Source organism: Papaver somniferum, unplaced genomic scaffold (assembly GCF_003573695.1).
Source record: "Papaver somniferum cultivar HN1 unplaced genomic scaffold, ASM357369v1 unplaced-scaffold_128, whole genome shotgun sequence".
Taxonomy (NCBI): Eukaryota; Viridiplantae; Streptophyta; class Magnoliopsida; order Ranunculales; family Papaveraceae; genus Papaver; species Papaver somniferum.
The window spans coordinates 5,715,330-5,734,227 of NW_020621936.1; the positions used below are offsets into that span (position 1 = coordinate 5,715,330).

At 35.2% G+C, this 18,898-nt stretch overlaps 1 long non-coding RNA gene across 28 annotated transcripts; it reads left to right on the forward strand.

The window, feature by feature from the left end:
• The first annotated feature begins 13,194 nt into the window (after positions 1 to 13,194).
• LOC113331756 lies at positions 13,195 to 18,543 on the forward strand. 28 transcript variants are annotated; one of them, XR_003351147.1, is made up of 8 exons: positions 13,195 to 13,443; positions 13,590 to 13,692; positions 13,789 to 14,046; positions 14,677 to 14,750; positions 14,877 to 17,067; positions 17,170 to 17,372; positions 17,726 to 17,967; positions 18,257 to 18,543. It is a non-coding gene; the product is annotated as an uncharacterized LOC113331756 (long non-coding RNA). The 28 variants fall into 28 exon arrangements; XR_003351151.1 differs by having other exon boundaries at positions 14,877 to 16,756; positions 16,969 to 17,067; positions 17,170 to 17,967; XR_003351160.1 differs by having other exon boundaries at positions 14,877 to 14,978; positions 15,098 to 15,133; positions 15,433 to 17,967.
• Positions 18,544 to 18,898: the final 355 nt, after the last annotated feature.

Consider the following 18,898-nt stretch of genomic DNA (forward strand, 5'->3'; position numbering starts at 1 on the left):
ATAACGTGGATTTTTACAGTGAAAACCTGCTAGGCTTATTTATTTGTTTTTAGAGCATGTTTAGTTTTGTCTTAAGATAATTCCACGGTATATAAGGGGTCAATTTAAATTATGATTGCTGATCTCGATCATTAAGAATTTTGGCCTTAATGTTATTTTGTTCTCTTGAATATGATATTGGCTACGGTTAAATGGTTACTTTTGTTCAATTGGTTGTACCTACTCGATTCCAATGCATTTATTTGGGGTTTAGAAGTACTTGGAACGTTATTGTGTACTCGATATTTTTCTCCTAAAATTCGAACGTTTCGTGGAATGTAATCCACTTACTCGACTATTAATCTGTCAGTAGTTTCAAAAGATACGTTCAAATAAAATCACATGTATTCCAATTTTTGTGGAAGAACTCACAAAATATGATATGAGTCAGAAAATTTCCATTTCTTTACTTCATCCATGATACTAACAAACCAGTACATGTGGAAGTATGACAACAAGAGAACTATCTTTAGTTATATATTCAACCTATAGTAAGTGGTTGACATGTGTAGTGAGATTCTCTTGGCATATTGAGATAAAGAAATTTCTCAAATTAAGCTAAATGTAACAAAAATTGAAAATGGAAAGAATCCCGATGTAATGAGGGTTAGACGTACTGACTCATATAAAGAATGTGAAAAGGGACATATATATCATGAGACAAAGATGTATTTATTTACCTAGTACTGATGACACCAAAGTACAGGTATCAACTGAATATGGGACGAAGCTAAAATGTAACTCTAGCTCCCATCATAAATGAAAGAGTTGGAAATCCACCTGGTCACAGATGTTGGTATATACAATGTAATGTATGTATCATAATAGCAACCAATTTTCACATCAACTTTAATGGCAACAAGAACTTTGCCAGACCAATTAACTATCTTATTCAGTTGAACTAGAACCAATATCTGCACCTATGGAATGAAAACACGAGACATAAATTCTCTAAAGTACTTGAGATATATTGGGTGAAACGTAATATATATTCAGTCTAAAGTACCTGAGTTGAATACCACTTTTATTACGTAATAAGGCCACACCACTTATTAAAACTCTCAAGACCCAAATGTCTAACTCATAGTTGTTTTTCTTCCACTAGCTTAAGGAATTTAAACTAGTTGTTGAACTATTTCCTTATAATGTGACTACGAGGATTGGATCATCGAGCGCAACACTGCTCAAAAGTTTGTTTTCAAGATAGAACAAAGACGTCACAAAATCTTTATATGTACCGAGAGATAATCACACCTTGTTAAATTCCAAAGAAACCCATGCAAATGGATATCATGTGAAACCTGACTGTGATGATAATGTAATTGATTGCATCTTTTATAGTCACTAATGTATTTGGAAGAAAACATACTTTAGAGAGACTAATGAGTCAATTTAGTGAAATGTTAATCACTATATTATTAATTTGGATTATTGAATCCATATTGACTCCGACGATGAAAGGTTGGAAATTGACTCATACAGACTTTGACATAACCATAAATGCACTTTGGTTGTGACATGATGTTTCGTTTTGAAAGGACTCATACGTACACCGTTGTGTTTGAGTGTATGAGACAACGGGAAAAATATTGACATAATGTGAAGTAACGACATATTCTTTCAATAAGTGTTTTCTAAAGTACCAGATGCACAACCCCCTCCTCCCTCCCATTATGCTTTTAAGTAAGAGAGCATATCACTCATTTTACAAAGTCTTCAGTAAAACAGGATCGAGACCATCCTAAGATGCAAATGGTAAACAATCCATATTACAAAGATAACAAGGTGAAATTTAGAAAAATATTCAAGCAGAATTCGGACCATTAAAGTGACTTATGGCTCTGGTGAATGTTTTGACATTTTGGACTAGTTATAGTTCCCAAAAAATTTGCGTTTAAAAACTCCAAGCACATATTACATAATACAAAGTGCAAAGGATTACCACCCTTATTAATGCTAGAGAATTTACATCAAAAGGACTTGATGAATATTGCATGTTTAATAGGATCAATATAGAGCATCTTATACCCAATGGTCTCGCAGAGGCTATCATCAAAGGTTACAGATGGTGCCTAAGGAATAGGTTATGCGTACCAACCTATCTTTTATTGCTTTGGGGATATGCAATATTACACGCATCTTACTTAATTCGTTTTTAGAACCCAATATTAGTCAACCTTTTCTGCGTACCATTTGGTAACTGGATTTAAGCCTGACATTCGTGTGCTTACACATTTTTGGTTGCACTATATATGTGCCATTATGACTCCACATCGTATTATGATGGGTCTTCAAAACTGTTAAGTAGTTATGTTGGAAATGAGTTCCCAACAATTATCCGCATTTTGAAACTTTTGGCAGGAGGTCTCTTACGGCTAGATTTGCGGGTTATCACTTTAATGAGACAGTCTTCACGTCGTTAGGGGGAGATAATAAAAAGAATTTTCTAAGGGAACGACAGGAATTGTCGTAGTGTGTTCCCATTGTGTCTCATATTGATTCTTGTACTCCACAAATGTAAATGTGAAGTGATAAAGAATATTCGATTTTCAGAATGTACACTGATGTTGCTAAAGTGATGTGATCACACATACCAGCTGCAAACCTACCTGCCAAGTTACAAATCCTTAATTCCGGATATACAGCATAGACTAAGGTGTTGCAACTACACTCAGTGGAAGTGTGGTTGAGGCCGTGGCTCCATTAAGGAAGTTGGAGAGAGTACTTGGTTTGATCAATCCTCACCTAGAAAGAAAGTAGGTGAGTAAGGCACAACTTATTTATATCATCAGAAATCATCTCATAAGATTGTCTTTGAATATGTCCATGAATCAAACTAGAGGATGCTCCGAAGTTTTAAATGATTCTAGAGAACAATGAAATCCTGTATGAGAATGTATATATGAGTCAATGGAAGGATCATGCGTGCACAATGATGATATAATCCATAAATAGTTGCTCCAGAAGTAGAGCACAATGAGATAGAACCATGCTTTATTTTGATTAATTTCAAATAAATAACATATTTGGCCTACGCAATCCAGGAAAAACTTAGTTCTTTGACAAATATACGGGTATTTGGTGTGGTAGTGCTAACCAACCTAGTGTAAAGCCTGTGGGACATATGTGGTTATTTGTCACAAAGTATAGTGAGAAGAATGAGATCTTAAGTATAAAGAATCACCTTGTAGCGCGAGGTTTCTCACAAACCCCTGGATCGCTTACTCTTTTGAATATCATAATGTTCAGTTAATTAGTTTGCTTGGTAGTTTCAAAAGAACTTGAAACATAGTAGATGTGGTTATATCTCTGGAGATTTAGGCTCAAAGATATTTGCAAAGTGCATGATGGCCTTTTGCTTCCCAAGTCGAATGACTCTAAACCACGGTGTGTGTTTGTAGTTACACCGGAACACTCACTTATTGATTTAAACAATCAGGCGGATGTGGTATACCCGTCTAAGTGACTATTTGATTGGGATGGGATAAACAAGTAAGATTTCATGCCATGCGTATTAAATAAGTTCCTGATTCAGAATTATAGCTATTTATGTCAACGGTATGTACATGATAAGTACTCTTAATGGAATAAGAGATCTTATAAGCTATTTAAAATCTGAATTTGAGATGAAAATCTTGGGAAATATCGATCTTATCCATGTTCTAAACTAGAAGACCGATCTTGTGGTATATTATTCCACCAGTTTGCATATGTCCATTGTCAGGAAATTTAACAAGGACGTGCATTCTGCTAGCACTCCCATGATTACTCGAGTTTCAAATGTACATAAATGACCAATTCATCTAAAGGAAGATGACAAAGTTGAGTCAGGAGATGAACTTTCCTTATCTAAGTATAATAGACGCATTATTGTACTTAGCATAATGTACTCGACCAAATGTTACATACTCAATGAACTTCTTAGCTAGATATAGCTCAGCGCCAATGCAACGTCATTGGAATGGTATAGTGAATGTAATCATGTGCTTAAAAGTAACCATTGACATAAATTTGTTTTATCCATGCAAAGACATAAAAAGGAATGCTAACGAAAGTGAAATCCAAAGGTTTTTGATTATAAAGGAACAATAATCTCTTCTCCAACGAAAGTAATCAGGGGGAGATACGGTAGACTATTTTCTAGGTCATTACCGATATTCAGTTTCGAAAAGTACATGCCTAAAGGAACAGTCTGGAACAACTCTGAAAGTAATCAGGGGAGATTCCGACATCAGGGGGAGGATCCAAGGATATGATGTCGACATAATTTACTTCGAAATTGAAGTTGTGTTGTACTCTTTTGGCAAGGCAATACTAAAAACATCAAGTATGTTGAACGTTGAAGACATAAAGATCGCATTGATATTATTGAAAATATCTGAATCAAATAAATGAAACACGATAGTCCGTTAAGCAACATATTCGAGTCCAACTACGTTCTAATTTTTCTTAATATTGTACTCTTTTTCTTTAGTTAAGGTTTTGTCCCTCTGGGTTTCCCTGGCGAAGTTTTAAAGACGAAATTAACTTAGACTCATCGATCTGTGAACATCGTATTGCATGTGATGAACTACATGTAAAGTAAGAGACAACATGTGAAGTACAATGTTTGAAGAGTTGTACCAAGGTTTTATCCCACTGGGTTTTTCCTTGTCAAAGTTTTAGTAAGGCGATTGATTTCGGCACAAGTCATCAAGGAGATGACGACATTTGAAGAACTACATTCAAAGCACTATATGTTAAGCACTATGTATAAAGTTTCGTTATTGAACCGCACAAGAGGGGGTATTACAGGGCCTACGGCCCATGGATGTACGGTCCATCTAGTTTCCACTTTATGTGTATATCATGTAACCTAGCTATATATTACAACTAATCTATCTAATATGATCGTTCTCTTTCTTGTCTCTACATCTCATTCCTTCATCTCTGATTCTCCTCAATCACGGAAACAAAAGGGTTTGGTGTTGCACGAATGCTTTATATGGCTACCTGCAATACAAACAACGGGCGCATGTAAGAAAACATAAATTAAAAAAGAAAATTCCTAGAAATCAAAGCTGAAGAGAGAACGGTGTCCAAAAAATGGGTTTACCTTTTGTTTGAAAGCTTTATATAGGGATACCGAATCTATTAGTAATATGGTTGTATTTTGGATATAATTTACAAATATCTCGACTTTCTAAAAAAAACTACTTCGTCCGTCCTAAATTATTAGTCCACTTTGACTAAGTCAAGATATTAAGGAGACGGAGGAGTGTACAAAACTATCCCTATTAAATGCTATGTTATTACTAAAATTAAAAGGAGTATATGGAGTATGTAAAAAAAAATACATTGATAATCATAATATTTATAGAAATATTTAAATATAAAATAAAATAAATATCTTTATGGTTTGATTTAGTAGAATAAAATTATCATTTAGTAGGTTGGTGATATTTAAAATAATTTTATAATTGTAAAAGTTTGAAGGATATATTCGAGAGTTTAACTAAAAAAATATGAAGGATATATTCCAGTGTCTACTTTAGTGTGCATGTCCCTCAGAGATTTTGCAGATTACTTTCAAGAAGATTGAAGGTTATAAGAATGAAATCTAATGAAAGATATTCAGGCTTGCCTCTGCTCATTAGGAAAAAGAAGATTGATTGTTTTGCAGGATTGGTTGAGAGAGTTAAAGGAACACTTTCTAAGTGGAATGGGGATTCTATGTCTCAGACTTGCAAATCCTTAATGATAAGGACGGTAACAAACATTATTCCTTTTTATACCATGAGCTACCTTCAACTGCTAAGTGAAACAATTAAACAGATTAATTCTTTATAGAGAGACTTCTGGTGGGGTTTTACTGAAAAAAGAGGTACCTACATAACTTCTTGGAAAAGATTAGGTTTACACAAGAATCTTGGAGGACAAGGATTTAGAGATTTGAAATCTCTTAACCAGGCTTTATTAGTTCGTGCGGCATGGAGAATATGTAGTAATCCAGATGAGGAATGGGTTAAGGCCATACAGGCGAAATATTTTCCTTCCACCAGTATGATACATGCAAACCCAAAAAAAAGTTGTTCGTGGGCTTGTAGGGGATTACAAAAACAGATTCCTTTCATAAAAGCTAATAGTAGATGGAGATTTGGAAAAGGTGATAAAATAAAGATTTGGTTGGATATATGGGTAACAGGTTTGAATGAGCCACCAAGTCCAAAACAGGGTGTGACAAACAGTGAAGACTTCATATGGGTCAAGGAATTATTAGTTCAAGATAGGAAGCAATGGAATGTATCACTCGTACATCAGATGTTTGAACCAGATATTGTTAGTCTAATTCTGCAGATGAGAATCTCTACAGTTGCGGAAGATAAACTTGTGTGGACACTTACAAAGAATGGGAGTTTTACTTTGAAATCAGCTTATAATAAACTTCATGAGCTTAGTTTAGGAGACACTGATGTTTCTCTAACAATTCAAGGCAAAGAAATATCTTGGAAGCGCTTTTAGGAGATTAAAACCTGGCCGCGTGTTCAACACTTTTGGTGGAAATGTCTTGTTGACATATTTCCTACAAATGAAAGATTATCCAGATTATGTGGTTATGTCAATCGAAAATTCCCTTTCTGCAACCAGCATGCTGAAGATGTAGCACATGTTCTCTTCACATGCTCTTTTTCCAGAGATGTTTGGCTGTTCATACCAGGAGGCCCATGTGTACCTACAGGGAGTGATATAAGTATTGCAGAAAATTCTGAACACTGGATGAATATTGACAGACAACACAGCATGCCAACAGGATGGTTAACCACTGCCATGATTGTTTCATGGTCAATTTGTATTGAAAGATGTGAGGTTCAGTTTCAACAGAAGAAGGCAGTTCCTTAGAAAGTTGCCAGTAAAGCCATGAACTTTGCAGTCTATATAGAACAGCTGAATGAGAAAACTGAACATAGTTCAGTTGTTGCACATCAAAAAACATCATCTCTGCATTGGAAACCACCTGCATCACCATTTTATGTTATAAATTGCGATGCTTCTTATGATGCAGTTTCTGGACTGACAGGGATTGCTCTTGTCTTACGTGATTTTGCAGGAAATTGGTGGGGATGTTCTACAAAATGATATGCAGGAATAAGAAGTTCTGAGCAAGCAAAATGTCTAGCGTTTTATCAAGCTGTTAAATGGAGTAATAAGTTGCAGCATACACATATAGTACTGGAAACAGACTTAAAGGGAATTGAAAGCTACATCAACAACTCTGCACCAGTGATAGCCTAGGAGAATGAGGATATTCTGCTTGATGCCATTGATTGTCTTAAAACTATCCCACAATGGGAATGTCATTTTGTTCCTAGAAGTTGTAATAAACCTGCTGATAAGCTAGCTAAACACAGCAGGAGAAATTGAGTCATTAGGGTATGGTTTGATAAACCTCCAAGTATTATTGAGATTCTTTTGTTAGCAGACGATGTTTCAGTTCTAAATCAATAAATCACATCTTTGGCAGCAAAAAAAAAACTAAAAAATATGATTATAAACAGAAGCGACCAGTATTTTAGGACAAACGAAAATAGAATAGAGGACAGAAATTTTAGGACAGAGGGAGTAACAAATAAAACCGGCTTGATTATTAAGTCGTTACTAAAAAAAATCTTTTGTTCATTTATTTTGGTAATATATCTTATTTTTGCAAAAAAAAAAAAAAAACAGATTTTGTTAGAGGGAAATATATACATCATGTTTTTTGGATTTTCATTCAAAATACTCGAAATATAAATATAAATCTGATTTTTCTAGATACTCGAAAATATAAATATTAATTTTGGATATTAATTGATATAATATTTTTTAGATTTTTTACCCTACAAAAGATCTAAAAAATATAATATATGATTTTTTTTACCTCATAAATGTGTTTACCCGATTTTTTTTGCATTTTTATCATAATAATCTGAAATTAATATTGTATTTCTTTTATTTTTTGGAAATACTCGAAACTAATATAGTATTTTCTAGATTTTTTTACCTTATAATCGATCCACAAAATATAAATCTGATATTTTTACCCCATAAACATGCTTGGATTTTTTGGATTTTTATCGTAAAAGCCCGAAATTAATATAGAATTTTTTTTTATATATTTTTATCATTAATTAATACTCTAAATTAATATAGTCATTTTTAAATTTTTTTTACCTTACAAACGATTATCTTATAAATACGTTTACTTGATTTTTTTGATTTTATCATAAATGTTTGAAATTAATATAGTAGTTTTTCGTATTTTCTTGATTTTTACCATAAATACGCGAAATTAATATAGTAATTTTTTTTAGAAAATTCAACGGTCATGCTTTTTAAAAATCATGTAAACTAGGTGTAATTATATGCAATAATTTTAGTCCGTCCAATCAAAGATCTTAGCCATCTAGCGGTTAGACATATCAAACAATGAGGGTCGTCCGTCGAGTGTGTACCAACCACCTACCCAATCTACACCACACGTTTTAAGATGAACACACCATATTTCACGAAATTTAATCCGACGAATACGAATGATTTTTCTCCGAGCCAATGGGAATGCGCGGCTACGCTGACCAACCAATAGAAGGGAGGGTAAGCTCCACCAGTGCTACTTTTATTCTGAAGTGAGAGATGGGATTGATTTTTTAGGTTGTTGATTGTTCATAAGGATATATTTAAGATAAAAAAATACCTAAAAAAATATATCTGTCCTTATTTCCTTAAAAATAGTACAAATTTATATTAATTCAACTTTTATGAAGCAGACAAAGTATTTTTTTTAACAAAATTTGGGTAATGAAGTACAATTAATTCTAATATTTCTACCATTTGATGCATTATGTCGAACAATGCTTACGAAGAAAAATTTAAGAATAAACAAGTTCAAACTTCAGGACAGTAGTAGCAAGTATTAAGTCCATGATTATCTCGTCGAAGGACGATTTTCTTTCTTTTTAAGTCCATGATTATCTATAGGATGATTTTTTCTCTCGTCAAAGGACGATTATCTTTCTTTTTCTAACTCTCTTTTGTTGTTTACTTGTGTTGATTTTTTTCTTGCAGGTTAATCAAGTTTTGTTCGCTTAGTTTCTAGATCTCTTTTTGTGTCACCTCGGGTTCGTTTATTCTTCTTTTCTCTTGCTGGTCTTTTGGAAGATCTTCCCATGGAAGAATCTTCATCTCGTGCTGCTGATACAGAATATGAAGATCTAGCAAATAGAATGGCCTCGTTATTACAAAATGAGGAAGAAATCTTTGAAGTTCCAAAGGACCTTGTGGAACCTAGCACTGAACACAAATACAATCTTGTTATTACCATCATCACCAGACGTGAATATGGGATCAATATACTATACAATATGCTGCAGAAATCATGGAAACCATCTGGAAATATGGAGATTCAGAGTTTTGGCAAGGCAATATATCTAATACACTTTGAGTTAGGGTGTGATTTTAATACAATCATCACAAACTCACCTTGGGATCTCAATGAGATCTCTTACTGTTGGAGATATGTGACCAAGAAAAGCTACCTCATGAGTACGAGTTCAAATATGCAGACTTCTCCATTCAGATTCATGGACTATCTATGAATAACCAGAAGATAAAAATGGTGGAGTTTATTGCATCAAAGATTGGAGTTCCTTATCCCATTAATCCTTCAGAACAAGCTGAGTGGGGAGGCTTTGCAAGAGTAAGAGTCAGGATTGATATTACTCAGCCAATCAGACAAGAACTGACATTCACACTGCCATCCAAGAAAAAGTGCACAATCAATCTAAGGTATGAAAGACTTCTAAGGGTCTGTTTCTTTTGTTGTGAAGCAATGTCCGGATCTTTCAAAAGAATGTGAGAAATTAGGTTTCTTCTCACCAGAAACTTCTATGGAGAAGATGCAAGATATGAAATTTGCTAGGCTTACTGAGGAAATAAATGCAAACTTCAAACCCAAAGTTCTTCAGTCAAGACAAACAACAAGAGCTTACCCAGAAGCTTCAAAAACCAGTAATGACATTGTCGAAGAAAGAGGAACAACCCTTACATCACAGCCAACAATCCAGCAGAATCAAAACCATACCTTTCTTAGCTCCACAAAAAAATCCGCATCCGTACCAAATCTACCAGAAATTTCTCTTCTTCCCAAAACTGCTACTATATCCCATGCAAACCCGGAATATTCCGTTATTAATGCCAATACTCATTCAAAGGATAATTATTCACCAAATCAATCAATCAGCATTCCAAATCCTAAAGAAAGTAATATTGGAGGGAGAAACTCAAAATCTTCGGAGTTCACGAGAGACCCAAAACCCAAAACTTGTCCAATTTCTGAGCCTCAAACACAACAAAAGTTATCAAAACAGCAACCCATTAGTCACCCCACTTCCCCACCCACAAACCACCAAAGTATCCCCACCCCGTCAACCATATCTGTTACCAAAGACTACCACACCCAACACCACAAAAAAAAAAAACCCCGCCAACACAATCTTCTGCTCCCATCAAACCAACCCCTGAAGTTGTTCTTAACTCATCCAAAAAGCCGAGACAGTGGAAACGACAAGCCAGGACAACACAAAAACAGGATAGCCCAAGTTTTAATCTCAATGTTGGAATCAAAAGGTCTGCAGAACCTATGGACTGTGATCCTCCTCTTAAGCAACATTTTTGTAGTTCAGATGTGGCTATGGCGACTTTCCCTAAAAAGTTGCAGAAGCAATGTTAGTTCAGTCGTGGAACTGTCGTGGTCTTGGGAACGAGGCGACAGTTTTAGTATTAAACTCGTTCCTAAGGATTTGCAGACCTTCTATCATATTCTTATCTGAAACAAGATTAAATGAGTCAAACAGTAAAAGGGTTTGCAACTCTCTCAACTTCAAGAACTTTGATTATGTAGCTGCCAATGGAAGGAGTGGGGTCTGACTATTCTCTTGCAAGATAATGTTGATTTACAAGTGATCTCCAAGTCACAAAATCTGACTCATTGTGTCATCAAACCTAAATTGTGCACGCCAAAATGGGAACTCTTTTGTGTGTACGATCCTCCAGTACATCCATAAAGAGATAATTTCTGGGGTCTTATGAATAACTGTATTACAAATGTTGAAGGAGCTTGGTGCATCATTGGAGATTTAAATGTTCTAATGCATCAATATGTGAAATAGGGTGGCTCTCCAAACACGGAGATCAGTTGCAATGAATTCAGACGCTTGGTAAGGGAAAGGGATATCATCGATCTTGGTTATGTTGGTCTGGCATTCACCTGGACAAATAATGTTGTTAAAAATACACCAATTTTTGAGCGACTTGATAGAGCAATATGCAACATTGATTGGAGACTCCTCTTTCCAGACGCAACAGTCCTCCACCTTCCAAAAATCGAGAGTGATCACTCCCCTATCCTCCACAACACTATGAGAAAGCCACCAAAAAGAAAACCAAACTATAAGTTTGAGTTTTACTGGACGGATCATCATCAATTCAAAGAAGTCATGCAAACAAGCTGGGAAAGTTCTAGGGGAGATACTATGAGTAAGTTGCAATCTCTGGGGGAAGGACTTTGGAAATGGAGCAGGAAATATTTCGGTGACACAAGAAGGGAGATAGAAGATGAGAAGCAGAAGTTGGTTGACTTGCAAGCTTCAACACACTTATCTGACATTATGGAGAGGGAGAATGACATATGCAACAAGATTACGGAAATGGAAAGAAGGGATAGGATGTTTTGGCAACAACGTAATAAATCAAAGTGGGTTCCATCAACATACAAGGACACACAGACCTTCTATGTGTCTGTTATTCACCGGAGAAGCAAGAACAAAATTTTTGCGCTTAAAAATGCTAATGGAGATTGGATTTCTGACCATGATCAAATTAGAGACACGCTCGTCGACCACTTCCAAGGCATGTTTACTAAAGATGATGGTGTGGAACCAAATTCCTTTTTACTTGATAATTCCAACAAGCTTAATCAAGATAATTGCAGGTACCTTTCTTCGATTCCAAGTGCAGAAGAATCTTTAACGTGATAAAGAAGATGGGTTCGCTGAAGTCTCCAGGCCCAGACAGCTATCCGACTCTCTTCTACAAGAAATATTGGGAAGTAGTGGGTCAAGAGGTAGTTCATCTAATCCAAGATTGTTTTAGATATTTGTCCATTCCTCCAGGTCTTAACCATACCTACCTTGTATTAATACCAAAGAAAAAACATGTTGAATCTGCAGAAGACTATAGACCATAGCCTTATGAAATGTGTTGTACAAAGTGGTTACAAAAATTTTAACCAATAGACTAAGTCCTTTTCTAGATAGTCTAATAGAAAAAAACCAGTCAGCATTTGTTCCGGGTAGGCAGATTATAGACAATATAGTTGTTGTAAAAGAATTCTTCCACTCCGTGCATCATTCTAACACTTCACAAGTTTCTTTCGCTCTTAAACTTGATATGAGTAAGGCCTATGATAGAGTCGATTGGGATTTTCTTAGCAAAGCACTAATCAATATAGGAATCACTGATAGAGCTCATGCCCTTATAATGAGTTGTGTTAGAACTACTTCCTTCTCAATTTTGCTCAACGGACAACCAGAAGGTTTCTTCACATGGGAACGTGGAATAAGGCAAGGGTGTCTATTATCCCCTTACATGTTTATCATTTGTGCTCATACTTTGTCAAACATTATCCAGAAAATGGATGATGATAGGGTCTATAGTGGATACAAAGTAAGCAGATGGGCACCTGCTGTGTCCCATGTAATGTTTGCGGATGATGTGCTTCTATTCGGCAATATAGACACCAGCATTATCTCCTCTATTACACTAGTGGATAATACGGTTTTTTCAACCCACATCCGTGACTCTCGTTGACGGTTCACACCATTGACCAATCAAGACGGTCATTGATCTAAAAAAACACCGAAAAGTTCTTTAATCACTATGAACGGTCGTTGTCTAACAAATTTTTAATACCGTATTAGTCCTCTTCAACTACTGATGTCGCGATCGCTGATCCTAGATGTTTCAGTGGTTAGATTTCCTCGAGATTGAGTCTGATAATTGATATACGGCTGTGATTAAACACCTCATCTCCTCGTTAAAACCAGAAGAACCTTATCTCATTATTTTGTTTCTTCTCCCTCACCTGTTTCACAGACCAACTCATCTCTATCTTTTTCTTGTTTTTTCTCTAAAAGTCTAATAGAGATCAAGTCTTCTTATTGACTTCCTCTCTCATCTGTTTCATTATTTGCTCTCAATCGACCTTCATCGTCTTCTTCTGCAATTTTTCCAGATCCAGAAGGTGGAGTAGAAGTCAATACCCTCAAACAAATAACTGATTTCAATGGTAGTGTGTGTTTCAGTAATAAAATCCTTCTCGCGACTAATTTGGTAACTATCTATGACTGATTCTTATTCATCATGTTCGATTACAAAAATTTAATTTTTAATTTTAGGGTTAGGGTAAATTTTCAAAGCTCTTGATTTTCCTGGTAATAGTTTTGATCAAGTGTTATCTTCCTTAATTGGGGTTGTAGATTACTTCAACTGGTTCCTATTGACGTTGTGGTGGTAGTGATGAAGTAGAAGATGACTCAGTTTGCTAATTAGATTTCTCGTTACATTGCTTATTTTTTTGAGGTGGGTTAATTTGTTTTTGTTTCTTCAATTTGGGATTTAGGGGTATTCGGATATCATGAGTTGATGATGTTTCTGTTTTCCTTTGGTTGATTCCAGTTGGGTCATTCTTAGGTTCCATGACATGAGCTTTTAATAGGGCAAGAAACAGAAGGTGGTAACTGGTTATCAAGAATTCAGGGTTTGGTTGTATGCAGAACTTCGTTATTTGTGATGTTTTGATCTTTTTTTTGGTTGGGGTTTTGGTGATATGATCAATTTTTTTTTTAAATGTTGATTTTGAAGATGAGGATGAATATTTGTGAAGGACCTTATGGAATGGGGATGTGTTTGTTTTCCTGAAGTGGTCAAATACAGGTATAGTTTGATTTTATTTGACTGAAATCATTTATGTTTCATCAATGATATCTTGGCCTCCTGGTGGCGGTTGAACTATGTGTTTTTTTTTTTTTTTGAACTTTGCTTTTTCTACTATGAGTTCATTGTTTTGTGGATGTTGAGTTGATTAAGCAATGATAAGTACTTGGTTTCACATAGTTATTTTTAGTTTCCTGCTTACTAGATGTGTGAAGCAAGGATATAGACTTTTCCTTGGACTGAGAGTTACACTTTAAAATAGGTTTTGAAACTGAAGATAGGACCTTTTTTGATGCTTTTGAGTATTGCAAAAGGTTGGCTTGTCCTGCTCTAATATGTATATACGAGGTAATGAGAATATATAGAGAATGTCAAAGACAGAGAGGCCTATAGATAACTGTCATGCTTTTAAATGTATCGATGCAAGCCCTCTACCTCCTTGGCAGAATTTACAATTTGTTAAAGGACATCAAAGCTTTGTTTAGTAGTAAAATAAAAATATTGTACGGTTATGGGTGTCTTATCTTGATATGAAACAATGTGGCAGTGGCATTTATGAAGGTGTTGAATTACAGTTTGTTTACGTCTTCTAGATTGACTTATAGCTAATGGATTTTGTACTATTTTCAGGGATTGAATTATTGATGATGGATTTGCTGGTGGTGGTGGTGGTAGAACTATTATTACTTAAGGTGACTGCTATGGTGAGAACTTGCTCAGTTTTCTTTTGTTTTTTGTTGTTTTCCTTAAACCCTTTCTTTTATGATTATTTTTAGTCTATACTTAGAAATATGATTTCTTAAGGTGATGTCCTCTACTGTCTTACTCAGATGGAAAAATATAAGAACTATGACTTCTGGAGATGTACTAAAGTTTATTCACATGGACAAAATTGTGCCTTCCAGTTGGACAATCATACATTCCTCGGTCAAGTATAGTGAAGATTAACTATCCCAAGCACGAAGATATATACTATCTTAGAGTTTATTGATGATTGTTGGTTGAGTATTTGATTGTTGGTTAATTGGTTTGTATTGGTTGTTGATTGCAGCTTAAGGCTGCTGGAGACATGATCATACAAAGTCAGGTACATAAACACAAATTTATTGTATTCGAAAAATCTCCGTCTCAAAGAGAATCTTTTAGGGAAAAGTTTTTATTAAAAATTTAAAGAGATGTGCAGTTAGAAAGACAACATTTTTGTAATATCATGTAGACACATCTATATTGAAGTGGTATTGCGATAGGTTAATGTTCTCACTTAGTTGTTCGCAGAAGATCAGTCTAGTTAGTCTTGCAAAGGGTGTCATTAATTCTTGTTTACGACATTCGATATTTACGGAACTTGTTCTTAGTTTTTAATTAGTGTTATGGGTTGACTACAAGGGGGAAATTCAGTTGGAGAATCCTCACCAAGCAGGGATAGTTTACCAGTAGAAAGCATAATCGAAGACCTGCAGTCGCCGATCAGAAAGCTCGAACGATAGCGTACAGTCAATACGTTAAACTAAATTCTCGTTCTGACATTATTGTCGATGTTCTTTCATTTTCTCATTTCCTTGTTTAAGCCCTTTAACTCCATATGATTTATTTTTCTGGCCGGTGCTTTGGACCCTTCTAATATATGCTCTTTTTGGGTATTCACTCTACCAACGAAAACGTCAGCAACAGTGACTGCACAAGTGAATTTGCTGGAACACCAGTAGCTTTTGATGCCCCTTCTTTTCTGTTTGTTTTTAGATGGACCTTGGTAACTCATAGTCATTGGGGGTATTAGGGGTCAATTTAAAATAAAATACATTGGGTTTTAAGTAGGAAATCCAAGCGTGTGTTGCCCATCACCTGTCCCTTCTCGGACTGTGGTTGAGTGAATCCACCTTGATTGAATTGTATATATATATTAATTAATTAAAATCAAATTTAGCATTCCATCCCTCTTTTTTCTTATAGGACTGCCTATTGGAGATGAATTTTCACCCTTCAACAACTCCTATGACACACTGACACACATACAAAGCCTGTAATATTCATCGATTAACCATATAATTAGTCAAATTTGTCGGTTGGAATCTTATCTCCAGAAATTTCAACAAAATGATACTAGGATCAGAGAGAGATTAAACTGAAAGGATAGGTTAGCTGACTTGAGAGTGACTGGATTGGACATATTAACTACTGCTATTCAAGTTCAACCTAGTCTAATCGACGTATGAGTAAGTTGGAGTTCTTAGAGCTATAATGCAATGTTAATATGCTATAAATAGTATGTTGTATCTAGGCCATTCTGCATATTCACTCATCAAACAAATTTTATTAAGTTAAATTTCTTTTCATGTCATGGCTTCTTTCCGTAAGAATACTGAAGTAACATTATTTCCTATATTTTTTGTTTATCTTTATTTCTTGATCTATATTTTATCTAGTGAAGTAACAGCTCATGGATGCCATGAAGAGGAAAGAAGGGCTCTCCTCAATATCAAGTCATCTTTGTATGATCCTTCAAATCGCTTGATCTCTTGGGGAGAAAGCAGACAAAGTGAAAACTGTTGCAATTGGCACGGAATTAGATGTTCAAATGACACTTTTCATGTAATCTCTATCGACCTTCGAAGCAGAGAACTTGAAAGTTACCAAATTGAAAAGGAAGAAATTTTCAAAATTGAACGAAAATTGTCCTTTACATTCAGGCCACCAAATACTATGTTGCAAGGTAAAATCTAGGGCTGCACAACGGGTAGGGTGGGTAGGATATGGCCTATACCCGCCACCCTACTCGTTTACTGGCGGTTAAGAAAAATTTTACCCGCCACCCTACCCGCCATTAAACGGGTAAGATCCTATCCAACCCATTTTCTGGCGGGTCGGGTAGGGTAGGGTCGCGGGTATAACCGTTTATTTTTTTTTCTTTTGCGAATTTCGAAGGTTATTGAACCTGGAAACGATAAAGAGCCAGATGATGTAGAGATTAAGGTGCCTGAACTTAATGCTAAAGATGTGAAACTATGGAGAAGATTATTGCTGGTAAGGTGTTTGAACTAATACTACATCACGGTTCTTTGGTTAACCCCATTATTTACATTTACACATTTTATTTAATTTGCTACCATAATCACACCAAATTAGAAGGGACATGGTTTTCTTTCAACGGAGATGCAGTATAACTAGTGCTAGTCGAGCCTTCTTGCTGATCACTAAAAAAAACCTTCGAGACAGGAGCTTCATTAGTATGAACGACGTCATGTTGTTGTATTACTAAAACTGATGAGTTCACACCTCCTGATGAAGCTAAAATATCTCCGATTGGTTCCAATTCTGCATGTTCAGCGGTATGTTCTGCTAAACTTGCTACCATCGTCGATGGAAATCGACCTTTTCCCACTATTATTAAAAAAGGATAGGGATTATTTGGTCTTTTACATATATGAGGCGGGTAAGCGGGTAGGGTAGGATAATTTCGGATTATATCCGTCACCCTACCCGCTAACTGGCGGATGAAATAATGTTTACCCGTCACCCTACCCGCCAAATAGTGGATAGGATAGGATACGGTTAAAAAACTGGCGGGTAGGGTAGAATTGGCGGGTAAGGGTAGGATATGTGCACACCTAGTAAAATCTCTCCCTCCCTTTTCAACATTACACATCTTGAGTATCTTGATCTTGCGTACAATGATTTTCAGGAATACATATATATATAATTTTGAAGCTGACTAGTTTTACCAAATGGTTCCACTCTTTGTAGAACTTGATATTAACATGGTCAGTTTTCTTCCACTATTGTTTAGTATGTAGCATACTAATAAGGCCTTTGTTGCACAAATAATCACTTGTTTAGTATCTCAGGAAATTCCCTGCTTGAGAAGTCATACGGATTGATTTCTTTCGTAGTCCAGTATCTAAACCGGAAACAACACAGCCTATAGTAAGTAAGTTCTACCTGATTGTTTACTTATTTTATTTTGTATCAGTCATATTAACCCATTGGTTGATTCAAGGAAATGTGGAATTTCAATACAACAGGGAAGATTTAGCTTAAACTTATTAGGCTATATTAAGCTTTAAATGAGAATATATTTTGAAGTTTGCTGCGAACACAATTTTAATACAATATTGGGAAAATATATTTTTCACGTACTAATTTTGGTTCTTTTTTAAGGTGAATAATGATGAGATATAGACTAATTGTTTCTGAAATCATTGTGTATTTTCAGGTTCAGGAACAAACAAAAGTTTAATATTTGTGCCAACTGAAGAAGGTTCTACGTAACTTTCATTTTTCTTCTTTTAGCTATTAAATGTGTTAGTTCTTTGAGTTTTTGTGTTAAACTGTGCTCTTTATGTTGTTGGATTCCACATGTATCTTTTAAAAAAACTTATTAGGACTTGTATTATTCGAATTCAGGATTTGAATCCTCTTTATGTGATTTTGAAACTAAATGTCAATTGAATTCAGTTATGGGTTGTGCAATGAATACAATGAATGTTTAATGGAATGGAATTTGGTCCAACATTATTATTTGAGTTTCATTTTAATTTGAGTTTGATATTCTTCTTATCTGAGCTTCATTTGAATTGTCATTTGAGATTTAGTCGGACTCAGTCAAGTCAGACGGATCAGTCAGATTCAGTCAGGCCAGACAGCCTATCTGAATCATTTTTTTTATATTAAGATTTATATCTATGACTGATCGAAGTCGGTCTTAGAATATTGACCGTTAAAATCGGTCGTTGATATAAGATTTTCAACGACCCATAAAGACAGTCATAGTTGAAAAAGACGTTCAAACAGCGACCCTTTCTTCGACCGACAAATCATAGATACTAGTTAAATGACTTGCTTTATCTGTCGCGAA